The following is a 17863-nucleotide window of genomic DNA, read 5'->3' as shown; positions in this document are numbered from 1 at the left end:
CTGGTGGCGTCGCTCGCATGCCGATGAGATCTTCGGGAGGAACCAGAACAGCATCTCACGATGCAATACCTGAATGTGATGGGGCGAGGGAGGCACCTGGTCCGATGGTTCGCCGCCTCCCTGCGCACGCATGCAGCGATCAGTCTGACTCCACTGCGTTGTAAGTGGGAGGCGGATCTGGCCCGACCCATGGCTGATAAAGAATGGGACAGAGTGTTGCAGGGCCCGACGAAGATTCCCCGGAACATGCGCTTCCTCCAAATACAATTTTTTATTCTACATAGAGCGTACCTTACGCCCGAATCCATGAACAGATATTTCCATCGTGCGCACGCGGATTGTCCTCGCTGTGCAGAACTAGATGCCGGATTGGTTCACATGTTATGGACCTGTCCCGCGCTGTGCTCGTACTGGCAGGTGGTGCACGAGGCACTCTACACATGCACAGGACATAACATCCCGTTCGAATGGCATACCTACCTGCTGCACCTTTTCCGCAGGACTCCCTCCACGAAGACCGCCTCTCGGTTTATCAATCTGGGGATGGTGGTAGCGAAGCGGCTGCTCACTAAGCGATGGAAAGCAGCTGACCCACCTCATGCGCGGGCATGGCGGGAATCATTCCTAGTGTGGGCCAAGGCAGAGGGTATGGCCCTTTCAAGGGAGGAAACACTGGGCCTCTAGAAGATGCCTATAGCACATCAGTGGGAGGCACTATTGCAGGCCATGGTGAGACTAGACGGGGAGTGTATGGAGATCGGGCACGGGGTGGGCACCCCCCTAGAGTGGCCGGATAGTGGCCAATCCAGGGACGAGGTGGACAGTACTGCGATGAGGGCCTAGTCACACAGGTGGGGCGCAAAGCTAATATGACATTGCCAATAGAGTAGTTATATAAGGGGCATCGAGATGGGGGGGGGGACGGATCGGGAGACTGAGTTAAGTGACGCTAGAACATACGCCAGATGTTGCGGGGGGCTGTTGTTTTTGCTTGGGTATCTGAAGTTCTACCCCATTATGTCTTGGTTCGCTGTTTATGGAAAGGCATCTGGGGAAGGTGGCCGGAACGTTGACAGGCCCCTATGGGAGGAAGGTCTCTCGGCTGCAAGAACTTGACAGGTGCCATATAGTTCCCCTGCAGCTGAGACGCCTTGAATATCGATATGAGACCTGGACATATGCCTACCTTCTGATACTTCAAGTGTATCTGCTTGGGTTAATGCCGTTGATATCGCTATTGCTTTAAGTTGCTCTGTTTCAATGTGTGCTGTAAGCCTTGATAAATGCCAATAAACAGATTATATAAATAAACAGGGTTGGCTTAGAGCAACATCGTTCAGACCAGAAGTCCAGAACAAAATACTGGATCTTCTGTTTGATGGGGAGTTCTCTTTGGAAAGTATGTGGATGAAGCTCTCCAAGATCTAAAAAAAGACACAGACACGGCGAAGTCGTTGGGGACGCTCCAGCACCGTAAGGTTCCCTTTCGAGGAGCCCGGGGGAGAGGGCTTCCCTCGTACAGAGGATGGTACCAACAATACAAGTACTCCTCCTATACACCTGTGGCACAGTCTTCTTGCCTGCAGTACAATCGGCGATAAGGTCAATCTGCAGCCTATTCTAAGTCTGCGCCCAGAGGGAGAGCAGGTCGTCAGAGGAAGGATCCTTCAAAACGTCAATAGCGGCTTGCCGGCTCTGGCTACTGTTCCTTCCCGGCACCAGACGCCTGTAGGGGGAAGGATTTCTTTGTGCTTACCAAACTGACAAAAGATAACAACGGATCAATGGGTGCTCAACATAGTTCAATTTGGCCATACATTGGGAATTTGTTCAAACTCCTCCTCCCACCCCTGTTCGCAGGCATATGACAAAACATCTTTGTCTCCTGTGCCTAGAGGTACAAGTAATGGTACAGAAGGGGGTGATAGAACCAGTCCTGTTAACACAGAGAGGAAAGGGGTTCTACTCCCGGTTATTTGTGGTTTGAAAGACTGTCAAGAAGTGGCGTCCTATCCTAGATCTGAGGGCGCTCCACGCCTATCTCATCAAGCAGTCATTTAGAATGGTCTCCTTACAGGACATACTTCTGCTTCAAAATTCGGGAGATTTCATGGCCACTTTAGACCCAGAGGATGCTTATTTCCATGTTCCCATTCATCCATCGCACAGGAAGTTCCTCTGCTTTACGGTAGCCAGGAGCCACTATCAATTCAAAGTTCTCCCTTTCAGCCTCAGATCGCCACCAAGGATCTTTATAAAATATTTGGCTCCTGTAGGGGCCTTCTTCAGAAGACAGCAGCACCAGGTATTTCCATACCTAGACTACTGGCTGATAAAAGCTCCTTCTAAGGCGGCAGCCAGGATTTCTGTGACAGCCTGCACAAAGCTGTTCAAGGATCTAGGTCTTACCCTCAACAGGGACAAATCAAGCTTGCGTCGTTCCAAGAATGCCGTTTTTCTGGGAGCCATATTGGACACGTCCCTGAACAGAGCGTTTCCATCACTAGAAAGGCAGGCCAAGCTAGTGTCAATGGCTCAACTACTTCTAAAAAGAGTCACTTTCAGTTCGCCTCTACAAATCCCCTCCTGGGATCCATGTTATCCTGCATTCCCCTGATACCCCACTGCAAGCTATGGAGGCGACCTCTTCAGGAGAAACTGGACTTAAAGTGGCGTCAAGTAGAAGGATCTTTCGAGGACATGGTCAAGGTAACTTCACCAATGAGGCAAGCCACTTCATGGTGAGCCCACCAGGCGTACTTTTTACAAGGTCTCTCTTTTCTGGCCTCCCCAGCTCCTCGGATAATTACAACAGATGCATCTCTAGAGTGCTGGGGAGCGGTTTTGCAAGACCTTCAAAAGGGTGGCCGTTGGCAACAGCATCATCATCTTCTGCACAGCAATTTGCTGGAGCTAAGAGCGATTCGCCTGGCCCTACAGGAAATTCTCCCGAGGATCAGAAACTCATTGGTTCTCATCAGGACGGGCAATACGACGGCTATGCATTACGTCAAGAAACCGGGCGTCACAAGGTCCCATCTGTTGTCTTCAGAGGCTCAAAGTATCTGGGAATGGGTGATCGAACATGGGATTTTGCTGAAAGCCGAACATCTTCCGGGAAACCTCAACGAGACAGCAGATACCCTCAGCAGACTAAAGTTGGTCTGCCATGAGTGGGAGCTGGATCAGCAGACACTAGACAGCATCTTCCGGCTATGGGGCAAGCCATCCATTGATCTGTTTGCGACACCGGAGAGCAAACAATGCCGGTACTTCGCAAGCTGGCGTCACCACCCAGTATCCTGGGGGAATGCGTTTTCGATGGCATGGTCAGATGCCTTTGTTTACGCTTTCCCCCCATTCCTCTTCTGCCAAGGATTCTCATGAAGATGAAAGCAGAGCCCTGTAAGATGATCCTCATAGCACCGTCTTGGCCTCGCCAGTATTGGTACACAGAGCTTCTTCTTTTGTCGATGGCACGACCGATTCTATTGGATCCTATTCCATCATTGCTGACGATGTCCCAGGGCCAAGTGCTGCATCCGAATCCCAGATTTCTTTAACTGTCAGCATGGCTCCTGAACACAGGGAGTTTCTCAACCTGAATCTGTCCACGGAGTGTAGAGACTTTCTTTCTCAGGCTCGAGCTCAGAGTACGAACAAGACGCATCGAATGAAGTGGAAAAGGTTCTGTCTCTGGTGCCAAGAATCTGGAGTTCATCCTTTGTCTTCTTCAGCTCATGAGATTCTTCCTTACATCCTTTTCATTGTCCAAGGCTGGCTTAGCTCACGCATCTATTAAGGTTCATCTCGCAGCCATCTCTCATTCAGAAGAACATCTTCAGGCCCTTCTCTATGGTCAGCGAGAATAATTAAACAGTTTATGAAAGGGCTTTTTAGAGTCTTTCCTCCGATCAAGCCACCTCCACCCCTATGACACCTTAACCTTGTCGTGGCTCAGCTCATGAAGCATCCCTTCAAACCTATCCATAATGCAGAGTTAAAATTCCTGTCATGGAAGGTGGCACTTCTGGCGCTAACATCTGCAAGAAGGATTGGCATATTGCAGGCACTCACTATCCAGGAGCCTTTTCTTCAGTTAAAAAATGACAGAGTTGTACTTCGTACTAATCCCAAGTTCATCCCTAAGGTGTCTTCGGACTTTCACCTGAATGAACCACTGGTTTTTAAAACTTTTTTCCCTCAGCATGTCACTCCGGCTGAGGGATCGCTTCATTCGCTGGACATTCAGCATTATTTGAAATTCTATCTCCAAAGAACTAAACACTTTAGAAAGTTCCCTCAGCTCTATGTGGCTTATAGTGCTCCTTGTGAGGGTTTTCCCCTATCTCTAAACCAGGTATTGCACGTTGGATTTCTAGCTCTATCCAGGACTGTCATCAATTGGCTGGGAAATCCCTCCAGGGAAAGGTCCGTGCTCACTCCAGGAGGGCCGTCTCTTCCTCTACGGCCCTCTTTGCTGGGGTACCTATCCGGGACATCTGCAGAGCTGCCACCTGGTTGAGTATCCATACCTTTACCAGACAATACTGCTTGGATTCTTCGACTGCAGAGGGCCAAGCAGTCCTGAGGAACTTATTTCAATAGCGGTGAGCTTTCTGTTTCATCCCTCCTTCCTTTTCTTTCCTAAAAACCTTGCACATTCTTTGATAAATGCAATTTTTCTTGGTATACTGTCTGCATATAAGCTTTGCTCATTCTGAGGATGCCTATTGCTGTGCTGCTGAGTCTTTGAAATTACTTGTCTGATTACACTTAAGATTAAATGCTTGTCTTGATACATCACAGAGTCTAGGTTGAGAAAACGGTTTCCTCTTTCTTTTTCTGTGCTTATGTGCTATTTTTAAAGATCAGAACAAGAAATTTACTCATAACTGATAGCTTCTCTGATTCAAACATGTGAATCTATGAAAGTTCCAATACTAGAGTAAGAAAATAAGTTACTTACCTGTAACTTTAGTTCTCCAGTATTGGAAGCTTTCATAGATTCACATGCGACCCACCCTCCTCCCCATGGAAAGCTCAACCTTTTTTTACTTTAGTGTTTATCCTATGGCACTACTACTACGAAAATCTGAAGGTCTGAGGTTCTCTCAGGAGGGTTCTAGAGGGTGAGGCTGATCTGATTGGTTGTGTGTTTTATTTGGTCTCTTTTACAAAAAGAGGTGGATATGCTACAAAACTCAAATGGGCCTAGGCCTAGTTTCTAGTTTGTAATTGCTTTGCATTGCTATTTTGATGTACCAGGGACTCCCATCTCGACTACGGGAAATGATTCAAGCATGTGAATCTATGGCGAGGGCAAATAGCAGGGGAGCGAGGGGGCATCCTTGTCGGGTTCCCTGCTGGATTGGGAATTGAGCCGATGTAGCCACTGACACCCAGATTGAGGCCATTTAAATGTCTCAGTAGAATGAACATGTATGACGAGCTGACCGAGTCAAATGCTTTATCCATATTTACCAATAGTAGGGCTGCTGGTCTATCTAGTTTATCAATGGAGGCAATAGCATTATGTACTCTACGTATGTTTTGCCGGGTCGCTCTTTTCGGCATGAAGTCAGCCTAATGTGGATAAATCGGGTCTTGAAGGTGTGGATCAGTTCATTCGCCAACAGCTTAGCGAGTAGCTTAGCTTCAATATTTAGGAGAGAGATTTGCCCGTAGGATGTACATAATTCGGGTGGGCGTCCCGGTTTAAGGAAAACTACTATTTCGTCATGTCTCCAGTATGGGGGCAAGCATTTCTTGTTGAGGGCTTCATTAAGGGGGTGGCATGGTATTGCAGTCCTAATATCGTTGCATACATTTTGAAGAATTTGCTAGGGAATCCATTGGGTCCTGGTGACTTACCCGGTGCTATTTCTGAGTCGGCTGAGGTTAATTCCTCAAGTGAGGTAGGAGTTTCTAGTGAATCTCGCGCGGCGGTTAGTGCCCTGGGTGGTATATCTCGAAAGAAGTCCTCTATCTGAGGTTCGGATAGGACCTTCGTGCTTTATGTTCAGAGATTGATAGAATTCAGCAAAGGAACTGGCAATGTGTGTGGGTTTGGTGATCATCTCACCTGCATGAGATTTAATAATGGGTACCTGAACTGTTTTTAGAGTGTATTTGTATAGTCTGTGTACGGGTTTCCCGGATTTATCCCCCCATTGATAAATTCTGCTTTGTGTAGCCTGCCATGTGTGTTTGTCCATTTCGCTCTTGTGCTTGCAACTCATTTTTTCTGATCAGGGCTTCAAGTTGTATTGAGGTCATTTGGCCATGGTGCAGTGACTAATGTCAAATCCCTGAATAATAGGTTGCATGGCTTCCCACAAGGTAGTAGCAGATCCTGCCATCTCCTCATTTAGTAAGTAGTAGTCAAGCAGGGCTTTATGTAGGTTTGTTTTTATAGCTCGGGTTGTGTAGTTACCAGGGCATCAGTCGCCAATGAAACAGAGACCATCTGGGACCTATCCCTAATTGCAACTGGACAGGGGAGCGATCAGGCAGGCCTCAGGGTAGAATTTCCGACTTGACCAGCCGATGAACGTGGTCCCTGGTGATAAAAATGATCATGCCTTGAATGAACAGATATTGGCCCATGTACAAGTATGTGTAAATGATAGTCTGCGATAGATCAAAATAGCTACTCCTCCGGAGCCCCTCGTGAAGCCGGAGTGAAAGACTTGTATGAAGCCAAGCGGGCCAGACATGGGGCCTTGGCTCCGTCAAGTGTGTTTCTTGTAATGGCAAGATGTCCACCCCTAAGTATTTCCTATGTCTAAGGACTGCACCACGTTTGATCTTGTCAAGAAGGCCACTAACCTTCCAGGTGACGACCTTGATTTCCCTCATTGGATTTGAATTTTTTAGATGTGTTGTCTTGGTTTGCAACAATAAAGATTACGAGGTGTATGACGCGGGTACCAAGAGAAGATAATACATTGCAGGCACTTTTGAACTTCTAAGTCCAACAACATAAGTAATTGTAACACCCATCCCCCTCCCACCACATCCCACCCCAATACCTTGAAGAACAATAAAGTATCTGGTGTGGAGTGTATACGGTTTCCCCGAAGATCCCATCCCTAGCGAATGTCTCTGGGATCTAAGAAAACCAGTTCAGATAGGGTAGCCCATATTGGTGCCGGTTAGAGGATATATTGATCAAGGTTACACGCCGTTGATGACCATGTGATCTGGGGTGCCGAAATGTTGAGGTTCAGGAATCATTTATCTGGTATCTCAGCTTGTTTGTCGCCGCGGGAGCTCCAGGATGACCACGATCTGTGCCTTCGTTTGACTGTTTTATTATTAATTTGATGGTGGCGTGGGTCCCCAGAGGAAGAATCAGAGTCACAAAGACGTGGCGTATGCGGCTTGACCGGGCAGTGTTCATCCGTCCATTGAAAGACTTATTTAGGAGCCTCAAAGAACATGGTGCTCTTTCTTGTAGCGGACTTGGAGACGGGTCGGGAAAAGCAGCATATATGGAATTTGCAATTCCCAAAGATGTGATTTAGCGGCCGGGAAGGATTGTCTCTGCTGATGTACCAATTTGGTGTAGTCGAGGAAGATCATTATTGGTTGGAATTCGCAGGTAAGGGACTTTTGCGCCCGGGGTTGTCTCAGGATGTCTGTCGTGATATTTTAGGATCCTTGCAATGACTGGACGAGGACGAGCACCTGAAGGGGGCTTGGCGGTGAGGGCTCGGTGTGCTCGCTCTAGAAAAGCAGGGAGACAAATTTACATCGACAAATTTACATCCAGGATTTGAGCCATTGATCCAGCATGCTTTGCTCCGAGGATACCTAATAGAAGATATCACGGCAGGGCTCCACAGGACTAATTTCCTTGGTGGAAGACCCCAATTCGAGACGCACCCTACTTGAAAATAGGACGGCCTCCTTGCAGCTGGGCCGTTGGGGCTCGCTAACGTTCCACGCAAAAACCATTTCTCGGCATTTCTAGCATAAAGAATTTTCCTGGAATATAAGAATTAAGGATTCCGAGTTTTCCCAATCACAGTTGTGATACCTCCAGTCCTCCGTATAAACACACTCACCCTGATGAAGACCTTCGATAAAAAGCGCCATACAGAAGGTCGAAACGCGTTGGTTCTTTGATGAGGCAAGCCTAAGAGAATCAAGGACAAAAACAACGTCAAGTCTCCGGCACTACTCCTAAAGTATACAGAACAGTTGCGCAAACTTGGTTTCCTAATACCCGTAGGCTACCTCTCCCTGGCACTCAAAGAGACTAATGTACTGTGAGGGCTTTACGAATAGGGTCCCTGTACTATCTTTTGAATAACGTAGGACTTTTTCATGTGTATATAATATTCCATAGTTTGATGTTTATAAAGTGTATGAGAAGATTAATGTATTGAATATATGATCTATTTATGTCTTATTGTGTGTATACATAAATCTGTTTTGTGTTCCTCCCCCATGTGAGTATTGTAAAGTTGTATTGAGCATTCATGTTTGTGCTTTAGTAATTGCTGCACAGGAACAACAGGTCTTGATGAAATATAGAACACAGATTTCCATATAATTGTAACCTAGTGGAAAATAAAAATCCACTTGAAAAATTCAAAGTGTGTATCATCTATGGTGTCAGAGGTAATATATTTTTCCAATTGATCCAGGAACGCGCACATGTCGGAGCCCTAACACCCCTCTAGAAATCCAACAAAGCGCAAATTGTTATGACGAGCCTTCCCATCTGCGTCCTCAACCCATGTGACTAGGCCCCGTGTGAGTGTTTCATGAGTAGTAACTTTCCCTTGCAGTATGGTCATGGCGACTTCTGCACCTGAGATCTTAGATTCGACCTGTGTTACTTGTTCCACAGCATTAAGTAAATCCTGGCGCAGCAGCATAATATCAGCTCTTACTGTGCCAATTTTGGCGTCCAGCATATCTTGCGATTGAGGTATCACGGCAAGGATTGTAGTGGTATCTGGTGTTGTAGTGGGGGTGTCGCTTGCGATTGTAGAGCTGGTGCCTCCTTCCGTAAATTTGTCCATCGTGCTTTGCTTCGTGGCAGGTCCTGTTGACTGGCTTTTAGACATGCTGGGCCGTGTAGTGTGTGCCGACATGGGGGCGATGTAAGTGACTACTGATTTTATTATTGTGGAGTGCGGGATCCTTGTGTGTTCCCAGATGTGCTGGGATCTCAAGACTTGCGTTTTAAGGGGGTCGGGCACGAAGGGGTGTCGCCCTCACCCACAAGCCACAGCGGGACCTGGCCCAGCCGCCTCCGCAGATGAGGTTACAACCCCCATCCTCTAACGGGCACTAGCCTTGATCTCACCCTACTCTGCCGAAAGGCCCCAGGGAGATCATGCTTGGGAATATTGGATTCGCACTACTGCTTAGTTGCCCCTTGGTGGCGATTCAGCGGCTCACGGCGCACCCACAGGCCAATTTAACTTACTGAATGGCCCTGTGGCGTCTGTCCCTCATTCTCCATGCAGTGCTTTTTCAGCCTCTCCATACAGAGTGTCCACAAGTAAGATGGGTCGTCTTGGGTTAGCTGGCAATATTACGGACACCGCACAATTGCTATTGCGCCCCGCAGTCAGGATGTATCTGCTGGTTAAGCAGGAGCTGACACCGGGCGCACAGAGGTTCTAAGCGCCTCACCTAGTTCCCACTTATGTCCTGTATCCAATATGTATTCTGTGTTGGAGGGCCGATTACTCTCTCCGGGTTATCACACGCCACCGGATGGTGTGGGACGGTCGCGGCTCATGGGTCGGGCCGAGTCTCCCCTGGGCTCCAGTTGAATGCACCAGCTGATTCTGGAGAAAGCCGCCACAGGGAAGGAGGCAATCCAGGCACTAACCTCCAAGTTGTGATGAGGCAGCGGATTTTTCGGGGTCGCAACCTGCCTCCGAGCCCACAGGGCTCCAGCTCAATCACTCACTGGCAGGCCGAGGCCTCAGCGACGCCAGGCCCCCAGCCATGTCCCGCTCGGCCGTGCGCACTGCAGGGCGCGGTCTCACCATTCAACACAGGCCTTGCTGCTTCCAATATCTGACTCAATGTTTGTCTTCTCCGGGCGCAACTGCTGCAAGGAAGAGCCAGGTCGTGTCCCAGGACACCGGGTGGCTTCAATGTTGTTCGATCAGGATTTTAGTTTACCGTTTGCCGGCAGGATAGTGAAGAATATTTGCGGCGCTACAGGAGCCTGGCTAAAATGCGTCCGCCATGATGGACCGTCTGGCCACGCCCCGACCTGTATTGAATGTGCTTTGATGATAACATGTCATAGAATTTGATTTTTATGCAGCTATACAGCCGAGTTTGATTTTTGGAATGTTAGTGACTAGTGGGTCATTTAGAAACCAATTTGGCCATAAATCCATCTCTGAAGGGAGAGGATTCTAATGCCTTTCTTTAGTAGGGTAGATCTTGATAGACAAATATTGTATGCAAGTGATTCAAAGTCTTCTCCCCACAGAGTGCATCTTTAGTCTACTTTTGATAAAAGAAAGGAGGCTGCTTAGGGTCATCAAGGCCATGTGCCTCCACTTTGCATGTTGATTAATTGATTGCAGTGACTGCATGTCAACCATGGTGCAAATGGAAGGAGGAGCAAGGAAAAATGGTGGTTTACGTGGAGGCCTGTTTTGGTTAAAGGGTCAGTGTCTTGGTTGACTGCAGTGCTGCATTTTTTGACCTCAGTTAGCCTGCTTCCCTGCTCACACCACTGAAGCAGTGTTAGTCACTGAGCTAGAAGTATACGGTCAGACAGAAATTCTTCAACACATTTACGAAGTGACACAAAAAGCGTGGGCTGTCCTTTTGGAATGACCTGCACTGGCATCGATCAATTGTCCTAGTCAGTTAAAGCTGCTGTTTATGCCTTTAATGTACATAGAGGTGGGAGGTAGGGAAGGGAGTGCGCTCTATATGAAAGCGCCCACTGTTGCTATCCATGTTCTGCCTGTTCTTCTGTGGTAACAGAAACTTACACAGCATTTGCTCTGATGTTTCTACTCCGCACTGTAAGGTGGTTTTTGGCTATTAGCCTTATGCTGTTATACATTTAATGCTTGCATAGTTTAGAGGGTTGATAGGCTGATACCTTTCACTGAACAATCTGTACATGAGTTTAATTTTTTGGAATTAATTGCCTTACCCCTAGAACGTCACTGACCAGAAAAAATGAATTCCGGCATTTTGAAAGCCCCACCCCCATTTAAATATCGAGAAGAAATACCTATAAGGCTGTGCAAGCTCATTTAATTAGCATTCTGTGTATGTAGCATGAAGTGCAGCTATGGTGGATGTTGTTAGTGCAGCCATTGCAACTTATGTATTTGGTGCAGCCTTTGGGGCTTTTCATGGCTTGTGGCCTATGTAGACCCTCTATCACATTGGTACTGGGCTGTTTTAATTCTCATCACTCAATAGAGCCTGTTTGCTGTCCCCATACATATTTTCTTAGGAGTGCACCTATATTGTTTGCTTACCTGACCATCAATTCCCGGTCCAGGTTGCCCACTCATTTGTAGATTGAGACATCTTTTCTTCACTCTTTTCACACAGTTCAATCTGTTCCCACTGAGAAGAGACTCTCTTCATTCTCGTTTCGAGTTGTGTTATCCTTGACACTAGAGAGCAGGAGTGTTAGCTGTGACCCTCAATAGCAGACTTCAGATAGCAGAAATAGTGGTACAATAAAATGATTTTTATTGCACATTCAGGTCAAGGATCTTGTTCTCCCTTTCACCATCCCTTGTGTACTGCTGCCCAAACTTTGTCGGAGAGGTATATCTCAAATTTAAATTTCTTATCTTCAGCCCCTAATATTGTATGCAAGGGTTGTGAGAAATGGGAACATTTCCATACCCCTCACCACTAGTAGTCGGACTACAACATTTAGAGGAGTTCTGTCACTCATTCACAGATATACTTTCACATACAATGGCTGAATTAGTAAAGCAAAATGTATGACTACTCAGGTTACACTATGTATATGCTATGGGCCTTGCTATCTTGGTCACCATGCCCTGTATACCACACCCACTCAGTATATGCAAAGGTAGCTAATGCCCCTGCACAAGAGCCTATGTTCTGTCATAAATCAGTCACATATTTTAAAACATCTAAAAAGGAGAGGAATTGCAAGCATGTGTATCCTTTGGAAAGCCATTGTACTGTGAATTCCACACTTTTAGTGAATATTAGGGTCTCTTTTATTTTAAACCTCCAACAGACTGCTTGTTGGCTCTTTTAGAACTTTGGCAGAAGATGTATGCAACTACATTATACCTTAATTCATAAAATGCAAATGCAGCAGGCAATCGGCCCTAGTGAGGCTTTGAGTTTAAAATAGTTGCCTAGAGCAATGCTTTGTTATGTTATTGAATATTTCTGCAGCGCACGTTCACCGGGAGGTCTCTTGGCGCTAGGTAGCTGATAAGTCATCAAACCATTTTTACTGTAAGCCTGTTTAAAGAGCCAGGTCTTCAAAAGTTGTCTAAATTTGGTGTAATTGGCAGTCTGCCTAATCTCCAATGGAAGTGTGTTCCATACTCAGGGGACAGTAACAGAAAACCTACGCCCTCCAGTCCTGTGTTTATTAAAAGTGGGGATGATCAAGTAGTGGAGGTGACTGGATCTCTGCTCACTTGTAGGACAGTATTTCACGATCCGAGATTTCATGAATGCCAGGCACCTCATGTGTAACTAACGCCTTAAACCCCGTGCAGCATACCTTAAACCTAGTTCTCTGCGCCACTGGCAGCCAGTGGAGGTCCTTGGTCACCTGCGAGATGTGCCCCTCTCTGGGCATTTGAACTGTCAGCCTAGCAGCCTGATTTTGAATTAGCTGGAGCCTTCGCAAAAGAAATTTCAGGTGGTCCAGATAATGAGAATACGTGCAATCAATTCTGGACATAAAGCCATGATTACATGAACCAGGGCCTCCCTCGTAAGGAATAATCTAATCTTTTTTATGCATCGCAGTTGAAAAAAGCAGGCCGAGGTCACTGGACTGACCTGCTGTTTGAGTGAGAGATCCTCATCAATAATGACCCCCACGCTTTTTACTGCCTTTTTGGGAATGGGGGGGTGGGGGGTGGGGGCCCAACTCACTGGGTCACAAGGTGGGATTCCAGCAAGTAACCCTGTTCTTAGTAAGAACTATCTCGGTTTTATCTGAGTTTAGTTTCAGATTATTACCGTTCTTCCAATCCCAGATGAACAGCCTAGTGTTTTGGAAAGGTTGCCTGGACGTTGAGCTATCATTGATCGTGAACAACAATTGCATGTCGTCAGCGTAGTTGAAAATGTTCACTGCCATCTTATTAAGAGAGTTAACCAGGGGTCGAATATAAATATTAAAACAGATGAGGAGAAAGAGAGGAGCCCTGTGGCACCCCAAGGTTCAATTGGACCTCTGAGTTAAAAGGGGGTAGCCTGACGGATTGGGATCCATCCTTCAAGAACGAGATCATCTAATTCAGTGCTACACCCCGTAAACCAGTGGCCTTGACCTGGTCAGCCAACAAAGAGTTGTCAACCGTGTCAAAGTCCGCCGACAAGTCTAGTAGCACCAGGGCTTGCGTGTTACCCTTGTCATCCTCCCTGCGCATTTCATTGACCACTGACGTGACCGCTGCTTCGGTTGAGTGTGTGGGCCAAAACCCCGCCTGACAAGGATCCAAAAACTCTGACTTCTCTATAAAAGCACAGAGCTGATGGGCTGCATTTGCCTCCAAGATTTTTGCTAAGTATGGTAGAAGGGACACAGAGTGAAAGTTTTTCATGTCTGTGGGGTCTACCCCCACTTTCTTAAGGAGGGGTACAATGACCGCTTAAAAAAAATCTAGGGACCAGCCCAGAGTTAATGGAATAATTGAGAAATGGTAAAACACTATCCACAAAGGAAGTTGCCACTACTTTTAGAACCTTTGGGGGCAAATATCATTGGGTGAGCCTGACTTAGCTTTCATCAGTAACTCAGTTAGGTTATCTTGAGCGATATTAGGTAAGCTTGTAATCGTGCGACTATTCATATCACCTTCTGGTGGATTGATGAAGAGGAACTATAGGGAATGCTCTTTTTAATAGCTTCAATCTTGTTCACGAAAAAAACATTGAGAACATAACACATCTCTTTGAAGGTGTGACCGGAATAGTCACTGTCTGGGTTGGACAGTTTTGTAACTATCTTAATATCTCCTTAGATTTATTCGGGGGTTTCAGGATTTCACTAGTAAAGTAGCTCACTTTGGTTTGCCTTAATAGAAATATGTACACTTTAATTTGGTGGAGATAACTAGTTTTAAGATCTTGCAAATATTCCGACCGCCATTTTCTTTCCGCTTGTCGAAGATTAAGTTTCGCCATTTTCAGGTCATCAGAGAACCATTTATTGGCCTCATGGCTTCTAGACGTGATGGTACTATGGCTGGGTGCATGGTTATTGCTGGCCCCCTTCAAACAGCTTGATACATTGTGCTCATACCCTTCGATGGCCTCCTCTGGGACAGGTAAAAATTCCCCTGGTTCCCCGCAGAAGGCCGTGAGGTTGACCCACGCCCAGTTCCATGACATAATAACAGGTCCAATAGGCGGGCCCGTCACCTTTGGTCGAGCTACTGAGAAGGAGATGGAGATCAGGTGATGGTCTGACCACCCACACTGGGCTATGCTCCGATTCCGCGCTGGGAATTTCGAGGTTTATATATGGTCCAAAATGTGTCCTTCAATGTTGGTCTGGAGGTTCACTAATTGTGTAAAACAAGAAGGGAGTAGCCCCACTTTCCAAGAGACAGGGTACCAAATACAATCAATGTAAAAAGAATTTCTCTTGGGTGATAGATTACCAATGTCAAACTGTACTACATTGAACCATACACAATCCCTAAACACACTCCACTTATTCAATATGTTTTAAGTTTCAGGGCCCATAAATCAATTATATACACATTAGACAAAAACTAAGTCAACAATCACCGAAATTTCTTTTATTAAAATCTCAAATTCATAAAATCAACTTTAGACCAATTAAAAAACGTATGTATCAACAAATTCATACATAAAACAAACATAATACTTAAGATACACGAGCAACAAAAAGCAAGTGAAACATTTGAAAAAATCTGACTCGGTTAGTTCGATTGAATCAATTCTGTTGGAGTCTACCAGAACTCATGATTAGACTCAAATAGTCCTCGTATTTAACTATGTAAAAAGGGGCGTTGACGCGTTTCGGTGAGCTCAGTCTATTTATAAACCACCGTCTTCAAGACATTAATTATTATTGTCTCTCCTTGTTTTGGCACAACGTCATATATGCCTCTTATTATGATGACTGGGTATGCTTTATGATAAATGCATCTCGTCAAAAGGTAATGACGATTTTCAACACTCGTTCATAAAAAAGTGGTAGTCTATCCTCTCTAATATTGATCGCGGATGATGAACCACAACCTTAGTTCGATGTAGACACGCTGCGAGATTAAATCTTTTCCCGATGATGGTAGGATATGGTAATCCTCTAGTTATGGTGGGCTTTTTATGGGAGGCTAAATAGTCCTCCAACCTATTTTGGGAGCGATGGGCGAAGTCTCCCTCGATCTGGCACTTGAAAGATAGGCAGATCCTCTAATTGTATGAATTTTGGGAATAGTCCCCCAAAAGTAAGGAAAAAGGTCCTCCTATTCTTTTAAAAGAAGGAGTCGATGTGTCTCCCTTGGTCATCGGGGCAAAATCCCTCTGTGTTTTGTATATGGCTTATTATACCAGTAATCTGTAGCGTAGTTCACTGTGCGATTCCGTTCCACAATGGGAAGACCAATTGTGGAGCAGAATCGCACGGAGGACCATTTTTCCTTCCTTTTGGGGAACTATTCCAAAAATTCGTACAATTAGAGGATCTGCCTATCTTTCAAGTGCCATAGGAAGTACGATTGGGGATAGATCGAGGGAGACATCGCCCATCGCCCCCAAAATAGGTTGGAGGACCATAACTAGAGGATCACCATATCCTACCATCATCGGTAAAAGATTTAATCCCGCAGCGTATCTACATCGAACTAAGGTTGTGGTTCATCATCCGCGATCAATATTAGAGAGGACACACTACCACTTTTTTATAAACAAGGGTTGAAAATCATCATTCCCTTTTGACGAGATGCATTTATCATAAAGCATACCCCGTCATCATAATAAGAGGCATATGTGAAATTGTGCCTAAACTAGGAGAGATAATAATGTCTTGAAGAAGGTGGTTTATAAATAGATTGAGCCCACCGAAACACGTTGACGCCCCTTTTTACATGGCTAAATTGGAGGAACATTTGAGTCTAATCATATGAGTTCTGGTAGACTCTAACAGAATTGATTCAATCGAACTAACCGAGCCATGATGTTTTTTTAATGTTTCTCTTGCTTTTTTTCTCTCGTGTATCTTAAGTATAATGTTTGTTTTATGTATGAATTTGTTGATACATAAGTTTTTTAATTGGTCTAAATTTGATTTTATGAATTTGAGATTTTAATAAGACATTTCTGTGATTGTTTAATTAGTTTTTGTCTCTGTTTATAATTGATTTAAGAGTCCTGAAATGTAAAATATATTGAATAAGCGGAGTGTGTTTAGGGATTGTGTATGGTTGAATGTAGTACAGTTTGACATTGGTAATCTATCACCCAATAGAAATTCTTTTTACATTGGTTTACTAATTGTTCCAGGTTTATATCGCTTAGAGCGGCTGTAAGGTCAGTGGCTTGCTGCCCCCCGGTTTTCATCATTTGCCCAATAGTTTCAATCCCCAATCAGCAGAATATTAGCTTGATCTACCATTAGGGGCGCTACAGCTTCAGCAAGGGATGGAAAAATCCTGATACGGAGGTCTGTATAACAGAATACACATGCGAGACGAGATCGCAGACTTCAGATGAATGACTAAATTTGCTTTAGTTCTTAAGATGGACCCAAATTGACTTGCTTCTGCTACACCATGTGAGCTGCAGAATAGTGACCGAATCTTGATCACACTGAAGGAGTCGACTGCCTCCAACATTGCCAATAAAGACAACGAGTCACACATAAGGTTGAGTCTATGATCATGTTTATGATTCAGCCTGTGAACAGAAATGATCAATACCTTAGGCTCCATGTTGTCTTGTCCATTGCAAGAGCGGCAGTAAGGTTATCGTAACTGTCAAGTTCTCTGGTCACATTAATCCACTGAAATCTCTTGATGTAAAATCACATTAGCACACTGGTTTGAAATCACCACATTGCCATAATCATTTAAACAGATGTGCATTCTGCTCATGTCTGAATGTAAAGTCCATATTCTAGCAATAGTAGTATTTTGTTATTTGGTGTTGTAAATGATAGGCATTCCTGAAACCGACCCTTGCAAGGATGAAGGGATGATTCTGTCCTATTGGGATTTGAACTTGTGACCTTCAGGTTGCATACTGATTTCTACAGCCAGTGCTGAACTCTGATCAGTATATAAAACAGGTCATGCCTTTGGGCCAGGGTGGATAACACAGATGCAATCAGATTCAAATGTTTCCAGCCAATCATCCAATTCTTTTTACCCAGTTGTGGTTCTTGAAATGCTGAGGTGACTTTGGGTCAAGGAAAGACTGTTACCATTGTTTTCATTCTTTCGGCAACATGAGCCATAATCAACTTTACTTCATCTATGCTACACCCAAGCTGCTTCTTTCCCACACCGGGATGATAATATCCTATTACTGTATTGTTGGAGCTCTCTTGTTGTGCAGTTGTACAGACCCTTTCATTCGCTCTTGCCCAGATTTCTGCCTGTCTGATGCTTCAAGGAACTGTCTGCATTCCTGGCCCTCCTGA

At 45.4% G+C, this 17863-nt stretch overlaps 1 protein-coding gene across 1 annotated transcript in view; it reads left to right on the top strand.

The window, feature by feature from the left end:
- Positions 1–17863, top strand: part of SCAMP2 (secretory carrier membrane protein 2) — a 301352-nt gene that overhangs the window by 130196 nt on the left and 153293 nt on the right. The gene's annotated exons all lie outside the window — the stretch shown is intronic.

This window comes from Triturus cristatus, chromosome 3_1, assembly GCF_964204655.1.
Source record: "Triturus cristatus chromosome 3_1, aTriCri1.1, whole genome shotgun sequence".
NCBI classification, from domain to species: domain Eukaryota; kingdom Metazoa; phylum Chordata; class Amphibia; order Caudata; family Salamandridae; genus Triturus; species Triturus cristatus.
The sequence above is the reverse complement of the archived record's forward strand: the minus strand, read 5'-3'. Positions and strand labels throughout refer to the sequence as shown.